Consider the following 15,499-nt stretch of genomic DNA (forward strand, 5'->3'; position numbering starts at 1 on the left):
TTAATCAAATTAATTGAAATTAATATGATTTTTTTGAAAATTAATTTTCAAGTCAAACAATTGGCCCAATGGGTAATTAAACTTGAAAATTAGACCTGAGATCGAAAATTGGGTCTGACAACCTAAAACCGAGACTAAGACCTAAAAACCGGTCGAACTAAGCCTAGTATGTGAAGTTTCTAAACTTTCTAAACTTTCCTTATATAAAGAGAGGCATGAGTCATTATTTTTCACACATTTGAATTTAAGAGAAATTTGTAGGGAGAAAATTCTCTGAAAAATTATTTCAGAAGATTTCTAGAGAAATTTTTCTTATTTACAACTTGGCCCAAAATTTTTGAGAAAATTTGAAATTACCCCACTAGTAGTTTTGTGGAAAATTTTCTGATTCGGAGCAATCCCAGATTCGACAGACGTGAGCTTGAGGATAGCGGAAAAGACTAATTAGGTAGAGCGTTCACCCTAGACGAATCGAAAATGTACAATTTTGATTAAGTATTTATTACTTTAAATAACACAACCAGGTTCTAGTTTTTGTAAAAAAAAAATTAAAACTTTCATTTTTCTTGAATCTATTTTCCACTGTGTTTCCAAAACCCGAATTTTCAACAACTAACGCTTTAACCGTTGGGCTATCGCCCATTTCTTGTTTGTTTTTTACGCTTAATCATATAGATATGTTTTGTGGCATTTTTGGAAATATTATGAAATAAAAAAGGAAGGGGTTCGAACTTGGTTATGCAAGGGGGAGGAGTCGTGTACTAACCATTAGGCCTAAGCCTATTTCTTGTTTATTTTTTACCCCCAACAATATTTATTTTAGTGTGATTTTTATCTTAAGTTGCTAAAAATAAAAGGAAAAGAAATAGGAGGAATGGGGCTCGAACCTAGGTCTTCTAGGATGGATGCACTATCACTTAACCATTCAACCTATGTCTTATTTCTTGCCTATCCATTACGATTAACCCTCTATATTTTGGGGCATGACAATTCTCCCTTCCTTAAAAAATTTCGTCTCAGATATTTCCTTACTGACATGCTAATCATTTTGCCATAAAATTCGTTATTACTCCTTTCAAAACAACCATTACGCTTTTGTTGCGCAACTCTGATTCCCATGCAACTCCATACAATATTTCTCTTTAAACTTCCTATGGCCCTTCTACGGTAATATCGGTAGTGATTCTCTCTACTCCGCTATCTAAATTTAACAAACATAGCACAAGCAACTTATGGATGGGTAGGTACTATGTCTATTAGGGCAAAATACCTGTGACAGCCCAAAATTGACCCTAGTCGGGAAGTGGTTTCGGGACCACAAAATCGAGTCATACTAATAATTAGCCATCATATTTGATGCTTATTATATGTATATATGCATGTGTGAAAATTTCATGCTTGAATTTTGTTAATTGTAAGTGAATTTTATTAAATAGGACTTATGTGAGAAAATTTAGAAATGTGCTAGGCAAATGTGAAGTGGCCTATTAATGCATGTTATGAAAATGATGGGTTTGCATGTCAAATTACCCAAAATGTGAGCTAGTGGCCGGCCATGCTATGGGTGGAAACATGTTGGGAACATGTTGGCTTAGTGTGTTATGTTAGAAAGAATAAATAAAAGGGTTAGTAATTAAGTAATGAAAAGGGAGGGGTGATGAAAACAAAGTTGTCTCATCCATCTCCCCCCCTCCATTTGCCGTAGCTAGACAAAGAAAAGAGAAAAAAAAAGAAAAAAGAAGAAAGAGTGTGTTCATCTTCCTTACCTTCTTGCAAAGCCGAAACAAAAGGGGAAAGAGGAAGGAATTTGTCTAGGGCATTCGGCTATCTTGGAGGTTAAATAAGGTAGGAGTTCATGTTATTTCTATTGATTTTTATGAGAATCTAGTAGTAGTCAAGCTCTTATTGTAACCCATATGTTGATTTTTCTTTAGTTTTGGTGACAAATTGTGCATACGGTATTATTGGATAAATGCTAAAAGGATGGTGTTTTGATATTTTGGATTGAAATATTAGAAAGGGGAAAATATGAGCTACCTAATTAGATATATGTGAATTTAAAAGATGGTATGAACAAATGTGGAGTTTTGCTAGTTTAGGATTATTCGGCCAAGTGTTTATGTGGTGGAAATTAAGTGTTAAATGGAATGAAAATGATATTATCTGGGGGTATGTATATTCGGCCATATGAGAAAATATATAGATGATGTTAAATTTGATTATGTATAATGGGCCATATAGAGTACACATTGTGATATTAACTTTAATTCTCTATAATTGATCAAGTGGGTGATATTGGTTTATATGGTTGAATTTGAATTATGAATATGTACCTTGAAATAAAATATATCATCGACTATGTTACTTTGGAAGTAAGAATGCATTCGGACTTGAGACAACTTATAAGTATTAGTTAAGGTTCTAATGTTTTGAACAAGAATGGTTGTAAGATGAAATGAAAATTATTAAAAATATATATGAGTAATTAACAAGGGTGGTTGCCGTGTATATAATATTTATGTGTGTTTTATTGAAATATTTATTGGGTTAATTTTAGTAATTGGATCTTAGGTGATCAATAGCCGAATGGCTTAAAGTTAGTAAAAAGCATAAGGTGAATAAAAATAAAATGTTGCCGTATGCTTCTTTTGATATGAAACTATTAATGTTATGGGATATAAATAACTAGCAAGGTAATTAAACTAGTTGATTTATTTATTTAAGCTCAAGAACCTAAAGGAGAGGCGTCCAACAAGGGGAAATCGAAGGTCATCGAGTAGCCGACTTGGAATTATTTTACCCAACATAAAGTAAGTCATTAAGCATATAGTTTGTATTAATTTAAATGGTCATAACGTCTATGTAATGATGCTGAATGGAATGATAAATATATATATACATGTATGTATGTGGTGATGAAAGTGTTGAATGAAAAGAAAAGAGGTAAGATGTATTGAGTTGTTGATCTCGGCACTAAGAGTGCGGGTATAAACATTTATGATCATGAGATTAGCGCTAAGTGTGCGGGTTTAAATTGTACAGTACTAAGTGTGCGAGTTTGATTATGTAGCACTAAGTGTGCGAGTTTGATTATATAGCACTAAGTGTGCGAGTTGATTATATAGCACTGAGTGTGCGGACTTAATATATACTTTTGAATCACTATGGACACTAAGTGTGCGACATTATTGAGTTGATCACGGACAGCGGATCGGGTAAGTACCTTGAGTTCGTGACTAATAGGCGCTATGTTTATATTTGAAGTTGAGTTTGGTAAGTTTGAACCTATGTGACAATTATAATTGAAGTCACGTACATAAGATTTATCGTGGAATAGGTGAAAGGTCGTTTAGTTGTATGATTGTAACGAAAATAAAATGATGTATGAAAATGCCTCAAATATTCTATTGATTAGTATATGGAATGTGAATGCATGACTTGGTATGAGATTGAACCGATAGGTTTGAGGAACTATGGTATGGTTCGGTATGGATGGAGTAACTAGCCTCGTTCCATTTTGCTTCCTCTTGTGATAATATTATTAATGGATGGTAGTGCATTGCTTATGACTTACTGAGTTATATACTCACTCGGTGTTTCCTTGTCACCTATTTTAGGTTTCTTGGACTCGTCTCTTTTTGCGTGATCGGGCCGTCATCGGAGTCATCACACCGGCTAGCAACTTTTGGTATCTTCTTTTTTAGTCGGTCTAGGAGAACATTTCGGCATGTATAGGCTAATATGTTTTGTTGAAATTTGGTATGTAAACTTTTAGCCATGCGAAAATGGCATAAATGTTTGGTTGGATTTGGTTTTATAACGTTAGGTCGTAAGTCTTGGTAATTCAATTTTTATGCCATATGTCATGGCTGATTAATTTTGGTGTTAAGATTCATGATATGGCAATAGTGTAGTAGGGAGATGCTTGACAATGATTAGCCTTTGGTATGGCTAGTCATGATTATAATTTTGTGATATGTATGATGAATTACTAGTTAGATCAATGAGAAATCACGAAATGGGCATAGTTGCTTCAGTAACAGATGCTGGCAGCTGCAGTTACGTGGGATTGAAAAATTACAAAAATTAGTAGGAATGGAATTAAATAGTGAATAAATTATGTAATCGAAGCTCGATGAGTCTATTTTCATATAGAAGTAACGAAATGATCATATGGACAGTATGTTAAGAGATATTCAGGTTCTCGTGAGACAGGGCCAGAACGGTTTCTGGGTTCCCTGTTCCGACTTTGGAAATTCATTATAAATTAACCAGAGATAATTAGGAGTCATGCCATATATGTATAGATTCCTCTCTGAGTCTAGTTTCTATAGAAACAAACGGCATCAGTATTGAAGCTCTGTGCAGGGAGTTATCCAAATCGTAATGCATGAAGGTCAGTGTAGTCGCACCCTGTAATAAGGGAGAATTTAACTAATAAACTGTACTAATTGGCCCGACCAAAAATTCTACAAAAATTCTAACATATAGGTATATGAGTTTAGTTCCAGGGAAAATTTACGGAACTGGATTTCAAGTTTCAGAACTCAAGATATGATTTTTAAAGCGACTAGTACGCAGATTGGCAGCTTGTCTGGGAAATGTCAAATAAGTGGTTTGAAGTCTATTAACACCTCGTGTTCGACTCCGGCGACGGTCTCGGGTTCGGGGTGTTACAATTTTATTGGTATCAGAGCTATGGTTTAGTCGGTTCTAGGACTACCATAGCACGTATGAGTCTAGCTATACATGCCTTAATGTTAATGTTTAAATGTGTGATGACTTCTGACGGTTAAAATTTTTGTTTTGATTAGTAAATGGATCCCGGTGTAGAGAGAACCTTGGCGGATGACGTTGAAAGTGTAGCGGCTGCTCCTGCACAAGGGACGCTGCCTGTTGAACCTCAGTCATCTGCGAATAATCAAGGTGAGGGGGCTAAACAAGCCTTCTTTACCATGATGAATGAGTGGGTCGCGCAATATGCCCGAACCAATCCGGCTATCCAACAATTCCCGAATTTGAATAATCCACCCCAAGAGCCCGTAATGCCATCAGTCACTGATCCTGTGAGGCTGAGTAAGCCACCTGTAGACTTGATTAGGAAGCGCGGGGCTGAGGAGTTTAGGGCCATAGTTACTGATGATGCTGAAAGGGCCGAGTTCTGGCTTGATAACACCATTCGGGTGTTTGATGAACTGTCATGCACACCCGATGAATGTCTAAAGTGTGCTATATCCTTGTTGCGGGACTCAGCCTACTATTGGTGGAGGACCCTGATTTCCATATTCCCAAACGAACGAGTTACTTGGGACTTCTTTCAAACGGAATTCCGAAAGAAATATATTAGTCAACGGTTCATTGATCAAAAGCGCAAGGAATTCTTGGAACTCAAGCAAGGCCGTATGACAGTATCTGAATACGAACATGAATTCGTAAGACTCAGTAGGTATGCCCGGGAGTGTGTAGCTGATGAGGTTGCTATGTGCAAAAGATTCGAAGAAGGATTGAATGAAGATTTAAAGCTACTAGTGGGTATTTTGGAGATAAAAGAATTCGTAACACTAGTCGAACGAGCCTGCAAGGTGGAAGAACTTGGAAAGGAGAAGAAGAAGGCTGAATTTGAAGCTAGAGACTATCGTAAAAGATCGACGGGTAAAGCTCCGTTCTCAGCTGTAAAGAAGTTCAGGGAGGACACTAATAAGTCGAGGACGACTGCGGGAATTTCCATCAGAGCACGACCATCGACGGACTCCCGAGCTATTTCGGTAGCTAGTGTGGGCAATAATCGTCAAGAGAAACCTGAATGTCCCCAATGCGGAAGACGACACCTAGGTGAATGTTGGGGTAAGTCTACTAACAGGGCCTGTTACGGATGCGGTTCGAAGGACCACTTCATTATAGATTGCACGGAGCTTGATGAGAAGAATAAGATTCAAGGTGCAAGACCTAGTGGAGTGACAACTAGAGGTAGACCACCGAGAATTTTAGGAGGTAGGGGTGGTAGTCAGAGAGGGGCCTCTGATACGGCTGTTCGAGCCGAGAACCGTACTCCTGCTAGAGCATATGCCATTCGCGCACGAGAGGAGGCATCCTCCCCTAACGTCATCACCGGTACCTTCACTCTCTTTGATACTAATGTGATTGCATTGATTGACCCTGGCTCTACTCATTCATATGTATGCGAAACCTTAGCATCCAGTAAGACTCTACCTGTTGAGTCTACTGAGTTCGTAATTCGAGTGTCAAACCCTTTGGGTCAATACGTACTTGTTGATAAAGTGTGTAAGAGATGCCCTCTAATAATCCGAGAATCCTGTTTTCCGGCCGATTTGATGCTTTTTCCGTTTGACGAATTTGATTTTATTCTTGGTTTGGATTGGTTGACTGCGCATGATGCGGTTGTGAATTGCAAAAGCAAGACTATTGATTTGAGGTGCGCAAATAACGAGATAATCCGAGTTGAGTCTACGGACTTAAGGGGGTTGCCAGCTGTAATATCAGCAATGTTGGCCCAGAAATATGTAAGAAAAGGGTGCGAAGCATACCTTGCGTATGTACTTGATGACAAAGAATTAGAAAAGAAACCCGAATCTGTGCCGGTGGTTTGTGAATACCCGGATGTTTTTCCTGAAGAGTTACCGGGTTTGCCACCTGTTCGGGAGATAGAGTTTGGTATTGAGCTTGTACCTGGAACTACGCCAATTTCGATAGCTCCGTATCGTATGGCACTAACCGAGTTAAAGGAATTGAAAGCTCAATTGCAAGAGTTGACGGATAGAGGTTTTGCTCGACCAAGTTTCTCACCTTGGGGTGCACCAGTATTGTTCGTGAAAAAGAAGGACGGAACCATGAGGTTGTGCATTGACTATCGTCAACTGAATAAAGTGACGATAAAGAATAAATATCCATTACCGCGTATTGATGATTTGTTTGATCAACTAAAGGGAGCCTCAGTGTTTTCAAAGATAGATTTGAGATCGGGTTATTATCAGTTGCGGATTCGAGATTCGGACGTACCCAAAACTACTTTCAGAACGAGGTACGGTCACTACGAGTTCTTAGTGATGCCGTTCGGGCTCACTAATGCCCCTGCGGTATTTATGGATTTGATGAATCGGATCTTCAGACAGTATTTGGACCGGTTCGTAGTTGTGTTCATTGATGACATCTTAGTCTATTCAGGAGATGAGACCGAACATGCTGAGCACCTGAGATTAGTGTTGCAAATTTTGCGGGATAAGAAGTTATATGCTAAGTTCAGTAAGTGTGAGTTCTGGTTAAGAGAGGTTAGTTTCTTGGGTCATGTGGTATCCGCATCGGGTATTCGAGTTGACCCGAGCAAAATTTCAGCCATACTTAACTGGAAGCCTCCAAGAAATGTTACCGAAGTTCGAAGCTTCCTAGGGCTCGCCGGTTATTACCGACGATTTGTAAAAGGTTTCTCGATGATAGCCACACCAATGACGAAGCTACTTCAAAAGGATGCTAAGTTCGAATGGACGGAGAAATGTCAGAAAAGCTTCGATCAACTGAAAACTCATTTGACTGAAGCTCCAATTTTAGTACAACCCGAATCAGGCAAAGAGTTTGTCATTTATAGTGACGCATCCCTACTCGGGTTGGGTTGCGTATTGATGCAAGAAGGTCGAGTTGTGGCCTATGCATCGAGACAATTGAAGCCACACGAGAGAAATTATCCAACCCATGATCTCGAACTAGCCGCCATCGTATTTGCTTTGAAAATATGGCGACATTATTTGTTTGGCGAAAAGTGCCATGTATTTTCGGATCACAAAAGTCTCAAATATTTGATGACTCAAAGAGACTTAAATCTGCGACAAAGACGTTGGCTTGAGTTGTTGAAAGATTACGAGCTTGTTATTGATTACCACCCGGGAAAGGCTAATGTGGTTGCGGACGCCTTAAGCCGGAAATCGCTGTTTGCTTTACGAGCGATGAATGTGCACTTGTCTGTTCTACCCGACAATGTGTTAGTAGCTGAATTAAAGGCCAAACCATTATTGATTCATCAAATTCGTGAAGCTCAGAAAGTCGACGATGAATTGGTTGCAAAACGGGCTGAATGTATTCCGAATATGGAATCCGAATTTCAAATTAATGATGACGATTGTTTGAGGTTCAGAAGTCGGTTGTGTGTTCCAAGAAATTCAGAACTCATTTCGATGATTCTGAACGAATCTCATTGTAGCCGAATGTCAATGCACCCGGGGAGTACGAAAATGTACAACGATTTGAAACGTCGGTTTTGGTGGCATGGTATGAAACGGGACATCTCCGACTTTGTTTCGAGATGTTTAATATGTCAACAAGTGAAAGCGGAACATCAAGTGCCTTCAGGATTACTTCAGCCGATCATGATACCCGAGTGGAAATGGGATCGAGTCACAATGGACTTTGTGTCCGGACTGCCATTGTCAGCAAGTAAGAAGGATGCGATTTGGGTTGTTGTTGATAGACTGACTAAGTCAGCTCACTTTATCCCCGTGCGTACTGATTTTTCATTGGATAAACTAGCCGAATTGTATGTTTCTCAGATTGTGAGATTACATGGAGTACCTATTTCTATCGTGTCGGATAGAGATCCGAGATTCACCTCGCGATTTTGGAAGAAATTGCAAGAAGCTTTGGGTACCAAGCTGCATTTTAGCACCGCTTTTCATCCACAAACCGATGGTCAATCTGAGCGGATAATTCAGATACTTGAGGATATGTTGAGATGTTGCATCCTCGAGTTTAGTGGTTCATGGGAACGGTATTTACCTTTGATTGAATTCGCTTACAATAATAGTTTTCAATCAAGTATTAAGATGGCACCTTACGAGGCTTTGTACGGTCGTAAATGCCGTACACCATTGTTTTGGACCGAGCTCGGTGAAAGTAAAATTTTCGGAGTCGATTTGATTAAAGATGCCGAACAGAAAGTAAGGGTAATCCGTGAAAGTCTAAAGGCAGCCACGGATCGTCAGAAATCGTATGCGGATTTGAAACGAAAAGACATTGAATATCAGGTGGGAGATAAAGTGTTTGTTAAAGTTTCGCCTTGGAAAAAGGTACTCAGATTTGGCCGAAAGGGCAAGTTGAGTCCGAGATTCATTGGGCCATACGAAATATCCGAACGAGTCGGTCTAGTTGCGTATCGATTGATTTTACCCCCTGAACTTGAAAAGATTCACAACGTCTTTCATGTTTCGATGCTTCGACGCTATAGATCTGATCCTTCGCACATAATTAGTCCGTTGGAGGTTGAAATTCAAGCCGATATGAGTTATGAAGAAGAGCCGATGCGTATCCTAGCTCGTGAAGTGAAGGGGTTGCGAAACAAAAGGGTTCCGTTAGTAAAGGTGTTATGGCTCAAACACGGGATCGAGGAAGCTACTTGGGAAACCGAGAGCTCGATGAAAGAACGATACCCAAACCTATTTACCGGTAAGATTTTCGGGGACGAAAATTTCTTGAGTGGGGGAGAGTTGTGACAGCCCAAAATTGACCCTAGTCGGGAAGTGGTTTCGGGACCACAAAACCGAGTCATACTAATAATTAGCCATCATATTTGATGCTTATTATATGTATATATGCATGTGTGAAAATTTCATGCTTGAATTTTGTTAATTGTAAGTGAATTTTATTAAATAGGACTTATGTGAGAAAATTTAGAAATGTGCTAGGCAAATGTGAAGTGGCCTATTAATGCATGTTATGAAAATGATGGGTTTGCATGTCAAATTACCCAAAATGTGAGCTAGTGGCCGGCCATGCTATGGGTGGAAACATGTTGGGAACATGTTGGCTTAGTGTGTTATGTTAGAAAGAATAAATAAAAGGGTTAGTAATTAAGTAATGAAAAGGGAGGGGTGATGAAAACAAAGTTGTCTTATCCATCTCCCCCCCTCCATTTGTCGTAGCTAGACAAAGAAAAGAGAAAAAAAAAAGAAAAAAGAAGAAAGAGTGTGTTCATCTTCCTTACCTTCTTGCAAAGCCGAAACAAAAGGGGAAAGAGGAAGGAATTTGTCTAGGGCATTCGGCTATCTTGGAGGTTAAATAAGGTAGGAGTTCATGTTATTTCTATTGATTTTTATGAGAATCTAGTAGTAGTCAAGCTCTTATTGTAACCCATAAGTTGATTTTTCTTTAGTTTTGGTGACAAATTGTGCATACGGTATTATTGGATAAATGCTAAAAGGATGGTGTTTTGATATTTTGGATTGAAATATTAGAAAGGGGAAAATATGAGCTACCTAATTAGATATATGTGAATTTAAAAGATCGTATGAACAAATGTGGAGTTTTGCTAGTTTAGGATTATTCGGCCAAGTGTTTATGTGGTGGAAATTAAGTGTTAAATGGAATGAAAATGATATCATATGGGGGTATGTATATTCGGCCATATGAGAAAATATATAGATGATGTTAAATTTGATTATGTATAATGGGCCATATAGAGTACACATTGTGATATTAACTTTAATTCTCTATAATTGATCAAGTGGGTGATATTGGTTTATATGGTTGAATTTGAATTATGAATATGTACCTTGAAATAAAATATATCATCGACTATGTTACTTTGGAAGTAAGAATGCATTCGGCCTTGAGACAATTTATAAGTATTAGTTAAGGTTCTAATGTTTTGAACAAGAATGGTTGTAAGATGAAATGAAAATTATTAAAAATATATATGAGTAATTAACAAGGGTGGTTGCCGTGTATATAATATTTATGTGTGTTTTATTGAAATATTTATTGGGTTAATTTTAGTAATTGGATCTTAGGTGATCAATAGCCGAATGGCTTAAAGTTAGTAAAAAGCATAAGGTGAATAAAAATAAAATGTTGCCGTATGCTTCTTTTGATATGAAACTATTAATGTTATGGGATATAAATAACTAGCAAGGTAATTAAACTAGTTGATTTATTTATTTAAGCTCAAGAACCTAAAGGAAAGGCATCCAACAAGGGGAAATCGAAGGTCATCGAGTAGCCGACTTGGAATTATTTTACCCAACATAAAGTAAGTCATTAAGCATATAGTTTGTATTAATTTAAATGGTCATAATGTCTATGTAATGATGCTGAATGGAATGATAAATATATATATACATGTATGTATGTGGTGATGAAAGTGTTGAATGAAAAGAAAAGAGGTGAGATGTATTGAGTTGTTGATCTCGGCACTAAGAGTGCGGGTATAAACATTTATGATCATGAGATTGGCGCTAAGTGTGCGGGTTTAAATTGTACAGCACTAAGTGTGCGAGTTTGATTATGTAGCACTAAGTGTGCGAGTTTGATTATATAGCACTAAGTGTGCGAGTTGATTATATAGCACTGAGTGTGCGGACTTAATATATACTTTTGAATCACTATGGACACTAAGTGTGAGACATTATTGAGTTGATCACGGACAGCGGATCGGGTAAGTACCTTGAGTTCGTGACTAATAGGCGCTATGTTTATATTTGAAGTTGAGCTTGGTAAGTTTGAACCTATGTGACAATTATAATTGAAGTCACGTACATAAGATTTATCGTGGAATAGGTGAAAGGTCGTTTAGTTGTATGATTGTAACGAAAATAAAATGATGTATGAAAATGCCTCAAATATTCTATTGATTAGTATATGGAATGTGAATGCATGACTTGGTATGAGATTGAACCGATAGGTTTGAGGAACTATGGTATGGTTCGGTATGGATGGAGTAACTAGCCTCGTTCCATTTTGCTTCCTCTTGTGATAATGTTATTAATGGATGGTAGTGCATTGCTTATGACTTACTGAGTTATATACTCACTCGGTGTTTCCTTGTCACCTATTTTAGGTTTCTTGGACTCGTCTCTTTTTGCGTGATCGGGCCGTCATCGGAGTCATCACACCGGCTAGCAACTTTTGGTATCTTCTTTTTTAGTCTTTCTAGGAGAACATTTCGGCATGTATAGGCTAATATGTTTTGTTGAAATTTGGTATGTAAACTTTTAGCCATGCGAAAATGGCATAAATGTTTGGTTGGATTTGGTTTTATAACGTTAGGTCGTAAGTCTTGGTAATTCGATTTTTATGCCATATGTCATGGCTGATTAATTTTGGTGTTAAGATTCATGATATGGCAATAGTGTAGTAGGGAGATGCTTGACAATGATTAGCCTTTGGTATGGCTAGTCATGATTATAATTTTGTGATATGTATGATGAATTACTAGTTAGATCAATGAGAAATCACGAAATGGGCATAGTTGCTTCAGTAACAGATGCTGGCAGCAGCAGTGACGTGGGATTGAAAAATTACAAAAATTAGTAAGAATGGATTTAAATAGTGAATAAATTATGTAATCGAAGCTCGATGAGTCTATTTTCATATAGAAGTAACAAAACGATCATATGGACAGTATGTTAAGAGATATTCAGGTTCTCGTGAGACAGGGCCAGAACGGTTTCTGGGTTCCCTGTTCCAACTTTGGAAATTCATTATAAATTAACCAGAGATAATTAGGAGTCATGACATATATGTATAGATTCCTCTCTGAGTCTAGTTTCTATAGAAACAAACGGCATCAGTATTGAAGCTCTGTGCAGGGAGTTATCCAAATCGTAATGCATGAAGGTCAGTGTAGTCGCACCCTGTAATAAGGGAGAATTTAACTAATAAACTGTACTAATTGGCCCGAGCAAAAATTCTACAAAAATTCTACCATATAGGTATATGAGTCTAGTTCCAGGGAAAATTTACGGAACTGGATTTCAAGTTTCAGAACTCAAGATATGATTTTTAAAGCGACTAGTACGCAGATTGGCAGCTTGTCTGGGAAATGTCAAATAAGTGGTTTGAAGTCTGTTAACACCTCGTGTTCGACTCCGGCGACGGTCTCGGGTTCGGGGTGTTACAATTTTATTGGTATCAGAGCTATGGTTTAGTCGGTTCTAGGACTACCATAGCACGTATGAGTCTAGCTATACATGCCTTAATGTTAATGTTTAAATGTGTGATGACTTCTGACGGTTAAAATTTTTGTTTTGATTAGTAAATGGATCCCGGTGTAGAGAGAACCTTGGCGGATGACGTTGAAAGTGTAGCGGCTGCTCCTGCACAAGGGACGCCGCCTGTTGAACCTCAGTCATCTGCGAATAATCAAGGTGAGGGGGCTAAACATCATAGATGGAATCTGCCTATGGCTGTGGATACGCATCAAATTAATGTGGATAAAATTTGCCACTAGTTGTGGATGCACAACATGTTTGCAGGTAGTATCTGTTGATGGGTTGTGGATGCACATCAAATCACCGCAGATGGAATCTGCTTATAGCTGTAGGTACACAACAAAATAATACAGACCAATACTTCCTCCGTAGATATCATTCCACCCAATGGAATGTAGTATGGCATGGTCAAAATAGATCAATACGGTAGCATTTAATATGATTTTAATAGAACAATACTGTAGAAATCAATATGCTTATAACAGTTCATTACAATAACCATTAATATACTAATAACATATCAACTTAGTAGCAAAAGTCATGCTTATTATGTGCTCAGTTTAACGGTAACATAGCGTATGTTGTACGTACAATCACAAATATAGATATAGTAGGCATATGTATTATTCATAATTCATGCAAATATATGTATAGTATTAATTTAGTCAATCAAATCATGGATTCTAGAATTATTCATATTATCAAAGACCTAATTGAATAAAATAAAACACTAAAAATAGCTCAAGAACCATTCACAAACTAAACTGAACAAATTATAAAATTTTGGGCAAAACTGTAAAACAAAGAACACACGGCCTTGTGGCTAGGTTGTGTAACATGTAGCCATGTGGAAATTGTAAAATCAACCTATAGGGGAGACACAACTATGTGGTAGGCTGTGTAAAGGGTTCTTGGCTGTGTAAGATTCGAACTAGCCAAGGTTTTAAGAGGAACATGGCCGTGTGAGCGATCGTGTGGTCCACACGTCTGTGTGACAGGTCATCTGGCCCTAATCCTAGGTATGGTTTACCCCGATTCGCTTGTAAAAGAACATACACCTTTCACTGGGAGTCCGATCCATGTTCCTTACGCTCGATTCTGGTTCGACACACCTAAATTAGATCTTTCAACGTCATTTATACACGAATTAACGATTGATTTCAATATTTAGCAAGATTTATTGAAAAGTTTGGCTGGAACCGTAAAAGATTGATTGGATCAAACGAAAGATTAACATCAGATAATCATGTTACGAGAATACAAAATCTAATCCTTAGAAATAATTTGTACTTATCTATTCTTAGCAAGAAAAGGGATGTTATTGATGACAAAAAATAAACCTAATGGGAAGAACGATTGAATAGAGAGAACAGTTTGAATTGGGAGAGGAAAATAATCGACAACAATTAGGATGAAAATAAGGTGTAAAGAAAAGGGAAAGAAAATAAAAAGAGAATAAATATAAAGATGGAGAGAAAATTCTATTTAGGATTTGAAAATAAAAGTAAGGTGGAATTCTAATTTTATTGGAATTTTGGGAAAGGGGAAGTTGTAAATTCTAATTAGGAAAGAATTGGTTAAATTCCTAGGGTTTGTGATCCGTAGGGGTTGCACTTGCAATTTTCCCAATATTTTTCCGTAATTTGAAATTAATATGAAAGGAGAGGAGGAGAAGAAAGGGCTCAAACTTGGGTATGCAAGGGGGAGGAGTGACATGTTAACCATTAGGCCTAAGCCTTTTTCTTTTTTAGTTTTTACCCCTAACAATATTTATTTTAGTGTGGTTTTTATCCTAGGTTGCTGAAAATAAAAGGAAAACAAATGAGAGGAATGAGGTTTGGACCTAGGTCTTCTAAGATGAATGCACTATCACTTAACTGTTCAGCCTATGTATTATTTCTTGTCTATCCATTACGATTAACCCCCTATATTTTGGTGCATGACATACAAACATCTAATTTTAACTGCAAAAAAAAAAAAAGCTAAGTGAAAACACGTCCTATAGGACGCGTTTTTACTAATGTGGCAATGAAAACGTTCCCTGTAGGACGCGCTTTTAGGAGAGAGAATAAAAACGCATCCTACAGGACGTGTTTTTCATTTATGTGGCAGTGAAACACGCCCTGTAGGATGCATTTTCCTTTCTCTCTCCAAAAACAGCGTAGATTGGTAAATTTTTTAGAAATTCAGCCTACTTTCTGAAATGATTTTTTTACCAGCATATTTATATAAACTAATCAAGGTTTTGGTGTCTTGAGTAATGAACATTGATTGACATTTTTTATATATGTTCTTTTTAAGAGAATGCCTAGAGCTACCCATAACCCCTCCCCAACCCATAAATAGGAGGATAATGCGCTTCAGCGCACTCGAACCATGTCCTCCTGCATCGGCAACAATGCATATGCCAATCGAGCTAAGACTCAGTCGGCCTTTCTTATTAATTTTTAAGATATCAAGTTAAAATATTGATTTTGCATTTTAAAATAGTTTCTTTTAAAGTTTTTATA

The sequence above is a fragment of the Gossypium hirsutum genome, chromosome D10 (genome assembly GCF_007990345.1).
Source record: "Gossypium hirsutum isolate 1008001.06 chromosome D10, Gossypium_hirsutum_v2.1, whole genome shotgun sequence".
Lineage (NCBI taxonomy): Eukaryota > Viridiplantae > Streptophyta > Magnoliopsida > Malvales > Malvaceae > Gossypium > Gossypium hirsutum.